Genomic DNA, 18,310 nt, shown 5'->3' with positions numbered 1-18,310 from the left:
ATAACCATCTATCAGATCTACTTCAGCCAGGACATGTCTTTGCATTAGTTGCACCATAGGGGAATAATGAGAAATCTGATTATTGGTTAGCACGTTGCGTAAGAGGTAAAAAAAACTTTCACAATCGATCACAGATGATTATGGATTCACATATCCTACTGGTTCAGTGGTTGTCGCTGGAATATGGCTGCAGACATACATGCTTAGAAGGAATGAAATTTCTTGCATTCGAAGACTATCAGAAGCACAAAATAATTCTCATATATTCGCATCTTATTATAGCAACAAATGTAAAGTTGTTGAAGCATCAAGGAAGACCAAAAGTAAAAGAAATTTTTACTATTGCTAATGCTGATCATGAAGCCCTATTGGAGACCCTAAAATAGAGAGAGGACCCTATTGGAACACTCGACTAGGTATATTTACTTCTTATGTTATTTTCTTCATAATGATTCAATGAACTGATGATTATCTTGTTTAATACAATAAGTTACTAATTTTTTTATGATATTGGAATGTAGGTACATCATAAAGAGTTGGGGGGGTGATATTGGGGAGAATTCCTAAGATTCATGATGTATTATGATGTAAAATGTGAACTTTTTTTGTATATGGTTTTTGTAATAATAAAAAAGACAGGTTAAATTAGTTGCACATTCTAATTTGTATTTTGGTAGGTTCTTTGTAAGGAATTATAAGAGGAAGATATTGAACAAGTTCTTGCAAATCAAATTTGCATGTGATAAAAGGCTATAAGGACAATTTTAAGAGCATTTATAATTATATGAAAGATAATTGCTTGCAAATATCTTATTACAAGTTTGGCTTTTTCCTTATCTGACATAAAGCTAACATTATGATTATTAAAACTATTTTTAATGAAATAACATTAATGAAATACAGGGAACACTAGTGCAAAGCACCTAATCATTTTTCTTTTCTTGATGTAATAAGGTCTAGGGATAGATCTAATGATCTCCCTATGACCATCCACATTTGTAATGGACACAAGACCCCATGGTGCAACTATAAGCCTTGGCCATCAGTTGGTCCAATAAAGTGGATTTTTGGTAAATTCCATATTTTTTAGGTAAGTCTAGATGTTTAGAACATTATTAGGGTCCCTAAGAGTTTGTAGAGTCCATTTGAAATCAAATTTGCAATAAAACTTATCTTAGCGCAAAAATTGCAAAAAGTTGCTTAACAAATTTTGTAATTTTCTTGACAACTTTTCAAAATCTTACTCCTAACGGCTAGAACTATTTGAATCATTAGTGCCATTAGCTCTGGATGGGCGGGTGAATCCTAGTGACACCCTTGTTCTAGCCATGGAGACCATCCATTGTCCACGGCCACCCTATACCGAGGAGTCCCCAAGGTTCTCTAAGTGCATTTTGAGGTCGATCTTTTGAGGGTCATAACTCAAAGCTCATGAGGGCTATCAATGAACTGTCAAATGCTACAGGACGGTGATGTTGAGACCTAAAATAACCAATCTCATTTTTGAGAGATCACATTTTTTTTGGATTCGACACAGTGATCTCGCTCGATGCCAAAACTTGTAGTGTGCCTCAGTTCATAGGTGCACCACAACGTAACTTTGAAACTGCTAATCTTGGCATCAAATCATCAATGCCATTAGCTCTGGGTGGGCAAGTGAACCCTAGTCACACCCTTACTCTAGCCATGGAGACCATCCATAGTTCACGGCCACCCCGTACTGAGGACTCTCCAAGGTGCTCTAAGTGCCTTTCAAGGTCGATATTCTGAGGGTCATAACTTAGAGCTCATGATGGCTATCGATGAACTATCAAATGTTATAGGATGGTGATGCTGAGGCCTAAAATAATCTATCTCATTTTTGAGAGATCACATTCCATTTGCATTCGGCACAACAATCTCGCTCGATGCCAAAACTCGTAGTGTGCCTCAGTTCATAGGTGCACCACAATGTAACTTTGAAACCACTAATCTTGGCATCGAATCATCAGCACCATTAGCTTTGGATGGGCAGGTGAACCCTAGTGACACCCTTGTTTTGGCCATAGAGGCCATCCATCATTTGCGGCCACCCTGTATTGAGGAGTCTCCAAGGTGCTCTAAGTGCATATTGAGGTCAATCTTTCGAGGGTCATAATCGGAGCTCGTGAGTACTATGGATGAACTGTCAAATGTTATAGGATAGTGATGCTGAGGCCTAAAATAACCTATCTCATTTTTGAGACATCACATTCCATTTGGATTTGGCACAACGATTTCGCTCGATGCCAAAACTCGTAGTGTGCCTCAATTCATAGGTGCACCACAACGTAACTTTGAAACCATTGATCTTGGCATCGAATCGTCAACCCCATTAGCTTAGATGGGTGAGTGAACCCTAGTCACACCCTTGTTTTGTCCATGGAGACCATCCATCATTTGCGGCCACCCCATACCAAGGAGTCTCTGAGGTGCTCTAAGTGCATTTTGAGGTCAATCTTTCGACGTTCATAACTTAGACCTCATGAAGGCTATCGATGAACTATCAAATGCTATAGGATGGTGATGCTGAGGCCTAAAATAACGTATCTCATTTTTGAGAGATCACATTCCATTTGCATTTGGCACAGTGATCTTGCTTGATGCCAAAACTTGCAGTGTGCCTCAGTTCATAGGTGCACCATAGCATAACTTTGAAACCGTTGATCTTGGCATCGAATCATCAGTGCCATTAGCTTTGGGTGGGTAGGTGAACCCTAATCATATCCTTTCTTTGGCCATGGAGAGCATCCATCATCTGTGGCCACCCCGTACCGAGGAGTCTCCAAGGTGCTCTAAGTGCCTTTCGAGGTTGATCTTTCGAGGGTCATAACTTGGAGCTCATGAGGGCTATTGATGAACTGTCGAATGCTACAGGATGGTGATGTTGAGGCCTTAAATAACCTATCTCATTTTTGAGAAATCACATTTTGTTTGCATTCGGCATATCGATCTCGCTCGATGCCAAAAATCGCAGTGCGCCTCAGTTCATAGGTGCACCACAGCGAAACTTTGAAACCGCTAATCTTGGCATCGAATTGTCAATACCATTAGCTCCAAGTGGGCGGGTGAACCTTAGTGACACCCTTGTTCTAGCCACAAAGACCATCCATCGTCCATGGCCACCCTGTACCAAGGAGTCTCCAAGGTGCTCTAAGTGCATTTTGAGGTTGATATTTTGAGGGTGATAACTCAAAGCTCGTGAGGGCTATCAATGAATCATTTAATGCTATAGGATGGTGATGCTGAGGCCTAAAATAACTCAGAGCTCGTGACTGCTATCGATGAACTATCCAATCAAGTCTCTTAAGTTGAGATATTTTGAAGTTATGTTGAAATTGAAAAGTTGTAGTATGAGGATAGTAACAAAGTGAAGTGCTAGTTATCAAATATTATCAATCTATGAATTACTTGGTGGTTGGGAATAGAATCCATGGTTGAGGAGTGGAGTCCTTAACTATGTTGAGATTAGATTTGAAGCCAAGAGTTAGTTTCAAGGTTGAAGATGGAGTTTAAAATCAGATTTGGGGTTATCTGAACCTTGTGTAGGAGATTAAAAAGTGTGTTTATGTCATGATAGCACTTCAAATTATACATTGCATCCAAATTTAAAAATAAAAGTTTTTAAAATTTTATTCAAAAATTATTGCATTTGAATCAAATATAACAAACATAATCAAAATTAATGATATTCTATAAATATGAACAATACACATGATCCACGATAAATTGAACAATACTAGATACTAAATTAATATGTATATCATTATGCACATAAATGACAAAAATATATATCAAAATACATGTATCCATAGGAAAAATTTTACACAAATATATATCAAAGATCATGTATCCATAGACAAAGTACTCAAATATATATCAAGATACATAGATCCATATACAAAATGTGGCTGATCATGCCATCAAAATGTGTATAATATCAATGTTTTTATATACAATGTGGCATATGCCATCTCAAAATATCTCATGATGCATCCTACAACAACTATACTATCCTAGGGTGCTGGTGGATGATCAAAATGTAGCCTCTTCACTACACTAGGTGGATCAGATGCCTCCTACATAAACAAAAAAGGAAAACCCAAAGTTAGACTACTAAATTTGTATGATTCTACATATCTAACATTTAAATTACTCAAATGCATAATGATCTTTTTTTTAATGGAGATTTATACTATCAAAATTTCATAATAAATACCTCTCTTGTTGACCTCCTATGCTAGTCAGGAGTCCTCTCGTATGCCCTCGGCAATGCTGGTACCTCTCTGATTGTGGGTTGTATATGTTCAAATACCTTTGTTAGATGAATCTACAATTTAAACTATAACATTATAATTCATAGCATGCTAAATTTATAACATATTTAATCATGAATTCAAACTACAACTTACTATTATAGGCTCCTCCTCAGGAGTGAGTGGCCCCATCATCAAATCTACATAACTCTCCTGTCGAACCTCATGTGCACTAGGAGTCTCCTATGAGATACAAAATAGTAGTTGTTAATATCACGGGAATCAGTTTTGAATTTATTTATGAAGATAAGGATAATAAAAAATAAATGATACTTATACATACAATGGGCCTCTCAGTGCAAATGGAAATCCCTGATGGTCTACGACGTGGAATCTATACAGGCTCATCACCAATAGCCACACCCTATATACAATAAAGAATGTAATTAAATGGGATTACCACAAACATTTGACAAGAATGCATCGATATTTAATGAAATAGAAAGTGCCTAATTACCTTTCCTTTGTCAATGCGTGATGGCTCTCCCCCCACACTTTGTCCCCCTAAGACAGGTGCTACCTGCAACATAAAAGAAAGATTAGCAACCATATATGTTACAATATCAAATAGAAAAAAAATGCAAACACAAAATAATGTATTGTAGATGTCTCAAGGCCAAATAAAATGGCCGAGAGTGTGGCATCATCAATCTATCTGAGCTCCTCCTCGATCATCAACTAAACATGAATGAAGATCACATACATACAAAAGTCAATATGGCTTTAAAATTGTAAATTAATCTATTATAAAAATTAACTTTAAATCACATATGTCATAACAAAAAAATATATACACATACCAACACCAAAGGAGTCCATGCCTCTACATTCCCCTCCTCTCTCACATTAGGGTCTGTAGCCTCTACGCGTGTGTCTGGTGTATCCTCATCTAATACAAAATGATACTCAGGAAGATCACCTATGGGACCCAAGAAAATATTCTTGCATGTAATGCAAGTGTGAGGCACACAAATGTGTGATGATCTAGTTGATGATGAACTGGCACCAACATCATCAATACGAGGAGGCAGGACTGACCTAGCCTGAGATATCATTAGGCTACTCAACCTATGAATGACTCTGATGGTCTGAGAGCGAGCCTCTGTCATAATATCTGGATGCTACACTCAAGGAGGAGGGGAGATATCAGTGGGGGGGACAAAAGTGCCAGCTTTCTTCCACTGGGAAGAGGGTCTATCATGAGGAGCTCCTAGTCCTAAGCCTATGTTGGGCTTCATGCTCCAATAGTTCACTTTAAGTTTCAACACAAATTCTGCATATAATTTTTTAAAGAAATAAAATGGTATATCTAAATTGTCACGTGGAGGGATATCAAAGACCATCCACCAACGATCCCAAAAGTTTGCACATATGGCATCATTTGTGCACCATTTAATCGATAGTTTGGATTTTTTTGGGTCGATTGGTAAACCCATTTTTGGGTTCGCAAAAAGGCTAGCCAAATTGTCTTTGGTTATGTTGAGGTCCGCAACCTCATCATAGTCCAAACCATCATCAAACATCTCGTGCATTTCATCACGCCAATAAAGAGCGGCATTTTGTTGGTTCGTAAGGGTTTCATTGTCATCCACTATGGTGTTTAACATGGATAACATAGGAGCCAATGTCGGTACATGATTATATGTTCTTTGCAAACCTCTCAACTCGGTGAGATTTTCATTTATCAAATCCTCGATTCGAGGAGGGTTTTGAGGGGGTAGAGGATCATTTGGTGGACGATTTTGTGGGGGTACTAGATCGTTTGGTGGGGGGTTACAAGAAATATTATTCCTTGCCTCAATGTCATCATTTTGATCAGCAATTCCTATTGAATTGCAAAATGTAATATATATTTTTAAAAACCTTAATTTTAACCATTTTTTTCAAAAAATCCTAGATTCAACTTCAAAAAATAAAATCATGCTAAAATCTGTTGAATTTAGATTAAAAATGAGTTAAAAAAAAAAACAAACATACTTTAATATCCGATATCCGATCGTATATCTGATATCCAATCGCGCAAATACTGGCCCCCAAATATGCGAAATAAGGGCCCGCGGGTCTGTATGTAATGTCACAAATATCAGATATTCGATATGGCATATTATATTTTATATAAGATATAACATATATCTTATATTTTATCTATAATATATTACATTATATTATATTATATTATTATATTATTATAATATTATATTATTATAATTTATAATATATTATACTTTTTTATTATATATTATATTATTCTATATTACTTTTTTATTGTTATATTTTATATTATATAATAATATTATAATGTATTATATTATATATATTATATTACATTACTATATATTATAATATTAAATATTATATTATAATATAATATTTTTATATTATTATAATATAATAATGATAATGTTATAAGCCATTGATTATCGAATATTCGATATGTGATCGGATATTCGATGCCAAATCAAATATCCGATATGTGATCGAATATCCAATGCCAAATCGGATATCCGATAAGGCTCGGCCTTTCCTTCTAGGTTTGGTACCTGGATAAGTGGAAAAAAGTTAGAGTAAATTTTGAAGCATTTTTAGATGTCTTCAAACTCTATTTTTTTCACATTGCCACTTTTTGGCACACCATGATCCTACACATACTCAGGTATATATATATTTTAAAGAGTGATAATAGGTTTACATGTAATACATGAATATTCGAGTTGAAAAAGTTTAACTTCCTAATACTCACAAAAACAACGAAATGAGATATAAATCAAACAATGAATCTTCTTAACTTATTTTGATTTTTAAATGCAAAATTTTATGTCATCATTTTTATCTAATTAACCTTAATCAAATGAGTAAAATGTTGAAAACATAAGATTACCATAGGAAGAGAGAACATCATTAAATCTGATTTTTAAGTAACATATGCAAAAATTGAAATGAACTAGAAATATCATAAGCAAGGATATTGCTCAATCATTTTTTTATTGAACCACCTAATTCAAAGGCTTTGTCGGGAAAGAACTATTAAGAAAACCCAACATCGTTGTCATTTCCACAATAAGTTAACAATAACATTTTTACACAAGATTTCAATCCCAAGGGAATAACTCCTCACATATTTGAAATCTGAAACAATTCTAAATTTCCTTCTTGGTCCTTAACAAGGGGATCCATTATGAATTTTGCAATACATTACAGTGATCATGGAGAGGATAAAAACTGGTCGGGAGACAACCAATCATAACATGAAGACAAAAATCAAACATTCACTCCCATCCCGATTTGCACAATAGGTTCAATGTTGAACCAAACTAGGAAGAAGGTGGATTTTTCCAACAGGAGATGTTAGACACAACACCATAACAGGTGCCCTTTCTAGGTGAAAAACTCAAGAACTTCCATCCTTCCATTCTTTCATTTTAAACTCAAAACGTGGTTTGTGCTAATGAGTAGGGGCCCATAACACCCTATCCCCTCTCCCTCTTCTCATCGTAAGAAGAGACTCTACATTGTTGGAGTCCAACTAAAGACCTCCTCCCATACATGGTCACTTTTGCCCTATCTGAGAGTGAGTAATGCCAATACACCCATACAATCTTTTCGAAAGACAAAGCAAAAATACAAAGGAAAACCATTTAAGTAAACCTATTTCAATCCCTCCCAAACATATTCAATACATAAATGAACATACATATGCAATAAAATTGAAACATGAAACACACCATAAACAAAATGAGGTGAAGTATTCCTACCTTCCAAATAGGGTTGTGGCAATTGAACAAATTTGACATGAGCTTGCTTTCCTCTTCTTTTCTTTCAATCTTGAATTGCTCTCTAAAACTAGAGGTTGGGTGAACACTCAAACCCTCTCAAAAATTGCCTCTACATAAGATCCTAAGCTCAAGCACCTTCTAAAAGTAATAACTCCCCCACTTGCTTAAAGTTCTAAAGGTTTCTAACTCAACTAGACATAAGGCTAACCTCAAGGTGGAGTTAAAGTTATTCAATCATGATGAAAAATATTCAATTTTCGCAATAAAGCAAAAATGGAGTTTTTGAGTGACCATAAAAGTCAACAAAAGGCGCTAGGGGGTGAAAAATGCCCTCAACCCATACCCATACCCCTTGGGTACTTAGATTTCATAATTTTATACCTTTAAGATTAAGTAGGGATCTATCAAAAGCTAGGAAATTTTAGGACTTCCTAACAACCTTCAAAAATGCAGATTAAACACTAATCTGGATTAGGGATAATTAATCTCGATTACTAACTAATTAGTAAAAAGGTCACTAACTTAGTCCAACTTAGATCTTTAGGTTACTCAATTAACTATAATTATCATGTTGGAATGTATATACAATTCACAAGTGTCAAGTAACACTATAAAAACACTGTTACAAAACATTAACATTTAAAGATTACAAAATGATACCTTCATCCAATCTACAATACAAATAAAATACGAACGAAATTTGTACCTTTTGTTAGACTCAACCCTGGTTTCCACAATTAGTACATAGGGTTCAATTTCATTTCTCCATTAAATTTTTTGGCTAAAATATTATGCACACTCATTGCACACATTAGTAGCTTAAGAAAATCACACACACACACATATATGTATATGTATGTATGTATACATATATATTATACATACATATGTATATATACATATGTATGTATACATATGTATGTATATATACATATACATACATACATATACATATATATATATGTATGTATATGTATATATATATATATATATATGTATATGTATGTATGTATATGTATATATGTATATATATATATATACATATACATACATATATATACGTGTGTGTGTGTGTGTGTGTGTGTGTGTGTGTGTGTGTGTGTGTGTGTGTGTGTGTGTATCTTATCAAGGAAATCACATAAATTAAAACATCCATCTTTCAAATAACTAGTTGTTTATCTCATTTCTACTCATATTATTAACCATTAAAATTGCATAATCAAAGTCTTAATTCTACATTCACTTTCTACACTATATCATCAGTATACATGCTCATAAAACATTAGATAGCATATGCAAACATCTAAAAGTAAAACATCACACAACATGAAATAACATAATATGTTCAATGTATCTGATAGTGTCTCAACATATCGAGTCATGAGTATCAAAATAATAATGTATCAACTATGCTAAGATAGGTCGAGGTGAGGCCTCACAAGATTGTTATCTTCATATCGCATCAAAAAAATGTCTTGATCCTTAAGTAAATTTGTAAAAGTCTTAGAATGGAGGTTTTTAGTTTTAGTCAACCTTTACATTGGATTTACTATTATGAATGTCCCATATAGTACTGAAACCAACTTTCCTCATATCATCATGTTATGTCCTTTGTCAAAATTTAAAAATATACCACATTTAATTTCTTGTATTTATGTATGAAATCCTTAGATTTCATTTAGTCTTTATGTGCTATTTTATCTACATAGTACCTTGTAACCATTAAACTTAATGAATACTAAAGACACATCTTATCATTATTATAAATTATAGTTCTTAATAGAAAAGTCATATAGAATGCATAATCCCGTAAGCCATTTACGTATATCATTAATAGTCTTCTAACAACATCGCCACTACTCTTCAAAAATAATTAATATGAGTCACACCTTCAAAAAAAATTACTCAACCTTAGTCGTGATATATATGTATATATATATGAAGACAATATAGGTTGAATGTCAAGTTTTAAGAGTTTTATCTTGTAGCATAAGCACGATTCCTACCTTTTACACATTTTTATTTGCAATAATGTAAAAGATTTGAAAATGTTATGCTCATAACCTCTCAAAACTAAAGCCTTTTTGGCACCCAAGTAGAAAGTTGTAGTCTTGACTTCTACAAAAATCACTTTCATCAATGCATTATTCTAAACATTTGAAATGATTGGTGGGTTATTTCTTAACATCACTTCATGTGCTTCTACATATGTTACATAGTGTCTGATCTCCCTAGCACTCCTAGCGAGTAACATGAGGTAATGAAAGGAAATTATATATCCATTAAGGTTTTAATCACCCTCTTAATGGAGCATTATTTTATTATCTACAATTCACTCAATGTTGTCTTCTTTTAAAAGGGTTTGGGCACTTTTGAAAACCCATGTATATATGATAGTTTCTATGACAAAATGGCCAAGTTTTAGGAGACACTTTTGCATGGAGAAGGTGGGCATGTGAGATGGGCAATGATAGGCTATCAACTATTATTAATTATTTTTAATGTATTCTTTTAAAGATGTAAATGGTGGAAATTGTGATGGTATTTATAATAATTGTCATACCTAAATATGGAAAAATTTGGGTGCCCAACTTTAGAAGTTTAAATGAAGAGTCAAAGGATGATGTAGACGTGTCATTTTCTTGTTGGCAATTTAGCCAAGGTAGTATGCTTAGGGTTGTCATTAAAGGCAACATAATGTAGTATTGAGGCTGACTAAGATAAGTGTTATGTTTTCTACAAGATTACTTAGAAAATTGTCTAAGAATGAAAAACTAGTACATGCATACTATTTTGTTTAGCGATATTCGCAGAAGGAAAATATGGTTTAGTGAGCTTGAGGGAAGATAATGCAAACATCATGGCAGACAACATTAAGGCCACTAGAGCTTTTGATATATTTTGCATATGTTTTGATTAAGTTTTCAAGTAAAAGGTTTAACATCGCAAAATAGGTCAAGTGATAAAGTATTGACATTTTGGTCAAGGAATTGTTTGACTTGTGAAAACAAGATCTTGACAAGGTGGGGACAATGCCCATGCTCGTGTGGAAAACTATGATATTAAGTTTTGGAAATGTGTGAATAGGTTAAGGCTAATAGACTAAAGTTATTAGTATAAAGGAAGAACTTTTGGTTTAGTGAACTCACCAATTGTATTGTAATGATATGATTGACTTATGCACACTATGATGCTATTGTGAATATGTAAGTTTGATTGTTAGAGTAGAACATGGCATGGATATGAATGTTTTGTATGCAAGAGACTACAAGGAATAATTAGATATTCAAGATATTAGCACAATCAAGGTTTTGTATCAATTCATATAACTTGTAAAGTTGTATATGCTTGTTTGAATAGTGGGCTCAACTTGTATTTTGTAATGTAATTACAAATTTCCTAACAAGGTTGAGGCTTCTAAAAAGGAAATAGTCCTCTAATGTAGACAAATACACAAGATAGTTTTGATTAGTGGATCATTTTGTGGGTACCATGCTCACCGATGTTTTCTTTTTGCTATGATTTGTCAACAAAATATGGTGTTATAGGTTGCCTTATGTTGTGCATGGTTTTTACTTTTTAGTTTACTCATATATGCAAGTTAAAGGTTTGTGAATGATATGCATAGTTTGGGTAGAAAATTGTTTACAATGCATAATTGATTCACCCCCACCCCTTTAAGTTATAATAGTGTACTTTACTTTCTAACAATTGGTATCAGACCTCAATTTCTTAGAAGAAGCCTGATAGCTCAAGTGAGATCAATATGGATTCAATAGATTTGTGCAAGAAAATCTTGAAGTGACTCTTGAGGAATTAGATATGGTTAATGATGAAAGAAACAAGATGAAGATCAAGCTTAGAGATGCACAAGAATTTATTTAGAAACTGAAAGATTAGATTGAGAGCTCAAGATCCAAGAAAAGGGAATTACATGAACAAATAAGGGATTATTAGTTAGCTAGAAAGCTTAAGGAGAATGAAATTTTGAAACATGAACTTGAGATCACAACATTGAAGATGCCCATGATGGAAGATGAGCAAAAGAAAGAAAGAAATTTGAGCTCTAAGAGTGCAGATCTGAGATCACATCATACCAAAGTGACATCTAAATTTGAGAATACAAAATTGAGATATGATGAATGTGATAAATATGATCACATCGTGAAAGGAGAACTTACAAAACCCAAGCAACATCTTGAGAAGTTGTAGACAAGCACTATAAAACTTGATGAACATATCATGGCATAAAGACATGTAGGGGATATGACAAGAATTGAATATGTTGAAGGTGAATCATCTAAATGATTTGAGATCACAGAAGAGCAAGAACTCATGAACAACCCAAAGATCCAAGGAGACAATTCAATGGAAGATGCTTTTCCTGCAACCAAGTTAGACATATGAAGAAGGACTGTACATTGGTAAGTACTCTAAATCCTTTTATGGTTATTGTTTCAATTTCTTTGCTTATGAACATAGATGTAGTGAATGTAGAAAACCTAATAAAAAAACAAATGTAAGAATAAATGAAATGACTAACAATGTAGCTAGTAGACATTTGGGAATGAACACCATTACCAACGGAATTATGTGTTCTAAGTGAAACAATTTTGGACCTATTGCAAGAGATTATAGACTTTAGATTAATCAATTTGGACCAAGATATGGAAACACAATTATGGCATGTCACAGTTGCAGTAACTTATGTCACATAGCAAGATTTTGTAGATTTAATTGTTTCAATAGCCACATGAGAGTGCAAAATATGAGAACACCTCATACAAGAGGAAACATGAACAATGTAAGAAGATATCATAATGTGAACAAGAAGCAAGTAAAGAGCATTGAGAAAATATTTTTGAAAGAAGGAACACGAGTAAATAGTACACACAAAGGTATTGATAGAAAAGTCAAAAGAATCATCAGAAAACAAGATGAGAGTAGTATCAAATATTGAACCTTCCACATGCACATGAATTATCTTTGTTTAAGCATAAACAAGGGATATAACATAAAAAAATTGAAACCCCTAATTTCTAGAATTACATTATGTGTAGTTAACTGAAGCTTGGAATATTGAAGAGGGTCTAGGTTTAAGACCACAAAATTTTATATGCACATATGCAAGGATGGAAAATATTTGATGAACTATAGTATTTAGAAAAACATTTTTCTTGTACTTTTTGGTGCACTTATTGCAGATTAGGTTTCACTAAGATTTGAGGGTTACAATCAAGCAAATTCATCACCATTTGAACAATTTTAGAGAGAAGAAAGGTAGCAAGAAGATTTGAATGTGAATTGAAAATTTTAGAGAAGCATTTTTTGATGCCCTAATCATAAACAATAAAGCTATTTATCTTATTTGTGACGTCTTAATTTTTGCATATGAATTACACTTAAAGATATGGAAACTCTAGTAGTGTGTGATATTAAGGAATGACCAAAGTACCAATTTAAGAAGCACCCCTTCATTTATTTGGGAGATGACCTAACAAGAGCTTTCTCGCATATTGTAGATAGAGTTTTTCATGTAGAAGACATATGTGCCTATATTGATTACAAGTTTGAAACTATAGGTGATAGTGATATCGTTACAAACCTAGATAAGTCATACAAGAAAGGGTTTGAGAACATAGGTCAGTTAAACATTACACAATATATGTTTTATGAGGAGTTTGAGCAACCTAAATGTACCAGGATATTATTGAGTAGATTTCATGACAATAGCCTTTGGGTTGGCGATAAGCCTATCATGATTACAAATGGTCTCATTCATAAACTAACTAGTTTGAGCAACAATGATAGTTCATATTGCATAGAAATAGGTTAAGAAGTTAGTTGAAACTAAAACATGAGCAATTTAGGATGAAAGAGGAATCAGGTTAGATGCAATCAAGCAAACAAATGTCAAATGAATCAGTAAGAGTATAGGCTATAATTGAATTATAGATCAAGACCCTACTCAATATCAACTAGATTCATCCATGTTGCTGTTGAGATAATGGGTGTTGCACACATTGCATAATATTGTTATATTTTATTATTTTATTTTATTATGTAATGTTGTGCCTAGATGGACGTTCAACATGTAAAGATTCCCATGGAATATTCTTCATAAGTTGTATTGTAACATTGTGATAATATTTCATGTAATTATTTAATATTGGAGAAAAGAATTAAATGTCCAATATTAAATGTGGGGTCAGTGGGTTAGGTAGCACATGGTTTTAGCACATGGTTTATGTAATACCACTTGGTGGTTTTGTGGGACTTGCTACTATATAAGCAACCACAAGGGTAGTTGTTGTAGAGATAGAAAGAGTGACAAGGAGAAGACAAAAGGCAAGAGTCGAGCGAGACAAGGCTTGATAGGTTAGCCAAGGGAGCATTTGTGAAGGTTGAAAGCATGGCATGGGATGTGTGGATTCATGCTTGTTCACATAGTTTTCTCAGTTGTGGCTACGGCCATGAAGGCTTCCATGGTTGTATGGCAATGGTATTTCTTGCTGAATAATACATGATGATGGATGCTTTTGGAGGCTAGGTTTTTTCCCTCAATGAGGGTTTCCCAGGGTATATCTTGTGTCACAATCTTGTGGGTATGTCATCTATTCTCTTGCATGTGGATTTTAATTCCGTATTTATTTCAAATTTATTATGGGTTATGTGGAAACGGTTATATTCTTTATTGCCAAGTTTCCTTACAAGTGGTATCAGAGCTATGGTTTTATTATTGTAACTATAGATTGAATCCATGGGAATGCATGAGAGGATAAAAGAAAGGGCAAGATATATGAATGATTTATTGCAGATCTGAAGGTTTTGGATTTGCTGTTATGATGGGATGTTAAAAGATTTGGGCATGTGAAATTGTTGGACCAAAAGGATTTTTCGAATGTTTCATTTAAATGAGGGTTTTGGGGGGTAGCTTGCATAAATGACCTCCTGGGTAAAAAAAAGACCTCACCATTGGATCCGGGTCAACATTTCCATAAATTTTGATCTATAATATGCCCTAGTTTGGCCATGTTTAGAGGAAATGAAAGAGTTTTTTGGTTTCAGCCCATGATGGCTGTCAAATTTAATCTCGTCGAAATTTTTCGTCACTGAAAAAAAATAAAAAATGAGAAATCATACTGAAAATGGTAAAAAGACTATCTCAGTAAAACCGCCATAACTTTCTCTCAGAATATCAGATTTCAGAGTTCTTATAGGCGTTGGAAAGCTAATTCAGAGCACTACAACATGGTGTAAGTTTGGTTCTATGATTTTAAAATTTTGTCAGGTTTTCAGAGCCCTAAATTTAGATGTTATTTATTTTGAGCACGGATTAGGGCATAACTTGGGCATACAGAGTCGGATTTTGGACTTCGAGTAGTCAACAGAAAGCTCTTGGAGAGCTCTACAAATTGGTTTAGATTTGGTGTAGGTTTGGCATGATTTATTTGGTGATATATTTATTTGAACAGTTTATGGTATATATTTTGACTATGGTAACATTATGAGTTTATGGCATTGGAGATTTAAGATTTGATGTCATTGTATACTCAGTTCATATTTCATATTGGTCTCATGATGATATGGTTATCAGTGTTTGATTTGGATATGTATGATGACTTGTTGGGTCTACAAGTTGTGCAGTGTTGTAAGTGGTCTATACTTACAGGTTGCATTTATAGCTTGGTTATGGGTTGTCTTTGCCCATTGATCTTTCATTATTGATGCATATTCAGATTGGTGGCTTGGATTTGGGTTGTCTATGCCCTAAGTCACATGATTTGCTGATTTTATCTTCATGTAGAAGGGATGAGATGTTGTTACCAGGTATAGCCATGGCAGAGGATTATGGTTGACTATGCTGACAGGTTGGACATATTAAGAGCCAGATGCTTGGTTCATGGATGTGATAATGGTGTCATGTATTTTTGGCATGACATGATTGGTTATACAGGTACATCCTTGATGTTCATTAGCTTGGATTTTCTGATTTGGTTATGGTGGTATATCTTCTTGGTTGAGGATCATGGTTATTTAGTTTTCTTTTGAGGAGCTCATGATGTGCACTTTGAGTTCTTTGATGGTTTGATGCCTTGGTTGATTCTCATAGTTAGAAGATGGTTTTTCATCATTATGTCATGGATAGCTTGGATACACGGTTTAGTGGGAGCTTGTGACAGTGATGGGGGTGACAGTGCAGGATTAGTTCCTGGTATGGTTTATATCTTTTTGGTTTGGAGATGATGGATTTTATGATGCCATAGGTGACTTGGTACCACAGTTGAGTGGGAGTTGTTGGCATTGATATATTTATTGAGTGTTTGTAGATGTTGGAGGTTTGTCTTAGATCTTGTTGCTGCAGAAGCGTCTTTGACATTTGCATGGTGCACTTGTTATCTGCATGGTGTTTGAAGATGGTTAGATCTTGAGGACTCATGGAGTTCTTGGTTATCTTCATGGTATGTGGAGATGGTTCTTCCTGGTATGTGGAGATGGTTTTCTTCATGGTGTGTGGAGATGGTTGCATCTTGAGGACTCACAGGGTTCTTGGAAAAGGTGTGGTTTATGCTTTTATTTGGCATGTTATCCTTGGTATGAGGATGGTTTCATTATTATGTCATGGTATACTCTTGATACATGTTTAGAGTTGTGACATGTTATGGTGTGTTCATGTGGAGCATGTTATCTCTTTAGTTGAGATGGTAAGATCATGTTGTCATGTTTATGTTCCTGAGGCCATGGTTGGAACTTTGACATTGATCTTGGTTTAGTTTCTTGGTATTGAGTACACTGATCATAAGCTGGATACTTCATGATATTGCTATGTTGCATTTGAAGTTGGCATGGATTGATTGGTTACAGGTGCTCATGGATACTTAGAGAAGGTGGTGACGCTGATTTCTCTTGGATTAGAGAAGTATTTGTTGGGATGGTTGATGGTTTCAGCAGGAAGTCCGAGGGGCAGTCACCTGATATGGACTTGAGAGGAGATTGTTCTTAGATGAGTCTTGGTTGGAGACTTGGGTATCTTGATGAGCATTCTCATTCCCCACTCTTGGTCTACTCGGCAGTTTGCTACTTGAGAGGTATAGCCCATTGTTTCTCTCAGTTGCATTATATTTATGCTTGTCTTTCATGGATATGGATCTTGAGCTATGGTACATGAGTTAGTTCTGGAGGGTTCATTTGAGAGATGGTTTAGCATTGGTTATCTCCATGTGCATATGTTGTTATGTTGGTTGAGTTTGGAAGATGGTTTTATATTGGGCACATTCCTTGAATTAGGAATGGTTATTCCTTGGTTTAGGAATGGTTTTATTGAGTTTGATCTTCTTGTGAGAGGCTTACATCCATGATGAGTTATATGGTATGGTTTGGGTGTTGTTGAGGCTTCTTGTTGGGGTTTTATGGAGGAGATCATACTTGCACAGTTTACATCTAGAGGTGTGTGTAGAAGGACATGATACAGGTTATGATTTGCATGGTTTCTCTGGTCTTGGTTATCTTCCTGGATGTTTAGTTTTACTTACATTGAATTTGATATTGGTTGGAGATTATGATCACTGGTTTGTGCTCATGCATGTCATGTGAGAGATGACATGGTTATTTCTTTCTCTTTCCTCTGTTGGTTGTGGTGAACTTGGGAGAGCATTGGAGACTTGTTATGAGAGTTGTTCTTGCAGGATATTAGTTTATGTATTGTGGATGTCCTTGATACTACACGGATTCACTTCTTTGAGATGTTGTGAGTAGATTGGTTATAGATTTGACATTATCTTTTGCAGTGGGAACTTCTTGGTATATATGTGGCAGGTATTTCTCTTGAGGCTTGTGATTGCAGGTTGTAGATTGGATATGTCGGTGATATGAGATTCACTTGTGATACCTTTGAGGTATGGATAGTTGGATGGGTTTGGCACTTGCTGTGGGTGCTATTTCAGCTATGGATATTTTGACAACTACGGATACATGTGATTACCTTTGGATCAGGTTTTTTGTGCTTGGAATTTCAATTGGTACAAGATTTTATGATCTTCTAATGCGACAGGTTGGGTGGCTTTCTCTTTGGATGGCTTCTATGTATGTCTAGTGGCAGTGGCATAATAGGAGGTGAGATCATTCATGTTCGAGATGCTGGATACTTTTATTTTGTTGCAGGTACCAGGATTGGGATGGAGCACTTGGTGTATTTTGATCCAT

This window comes from Cupressus sempervirens, chromosome 8 (genome assembly GCF_028749045.1).
Source record: "Cupressus sempervirens isolate cs-2001-9-10 chromosome 8, ASM2874904v1, whole genome shotgun sequence".
Lineage (NCBI taxonomy): Eukaryota > Viridiplantae > Streptophyta > Pinopsida > Cupressales > Cupressaceae > Cupressus > Cupressus sempervirens.
This window is presented reverse-complemented; position numbering follows the sequence as displayed.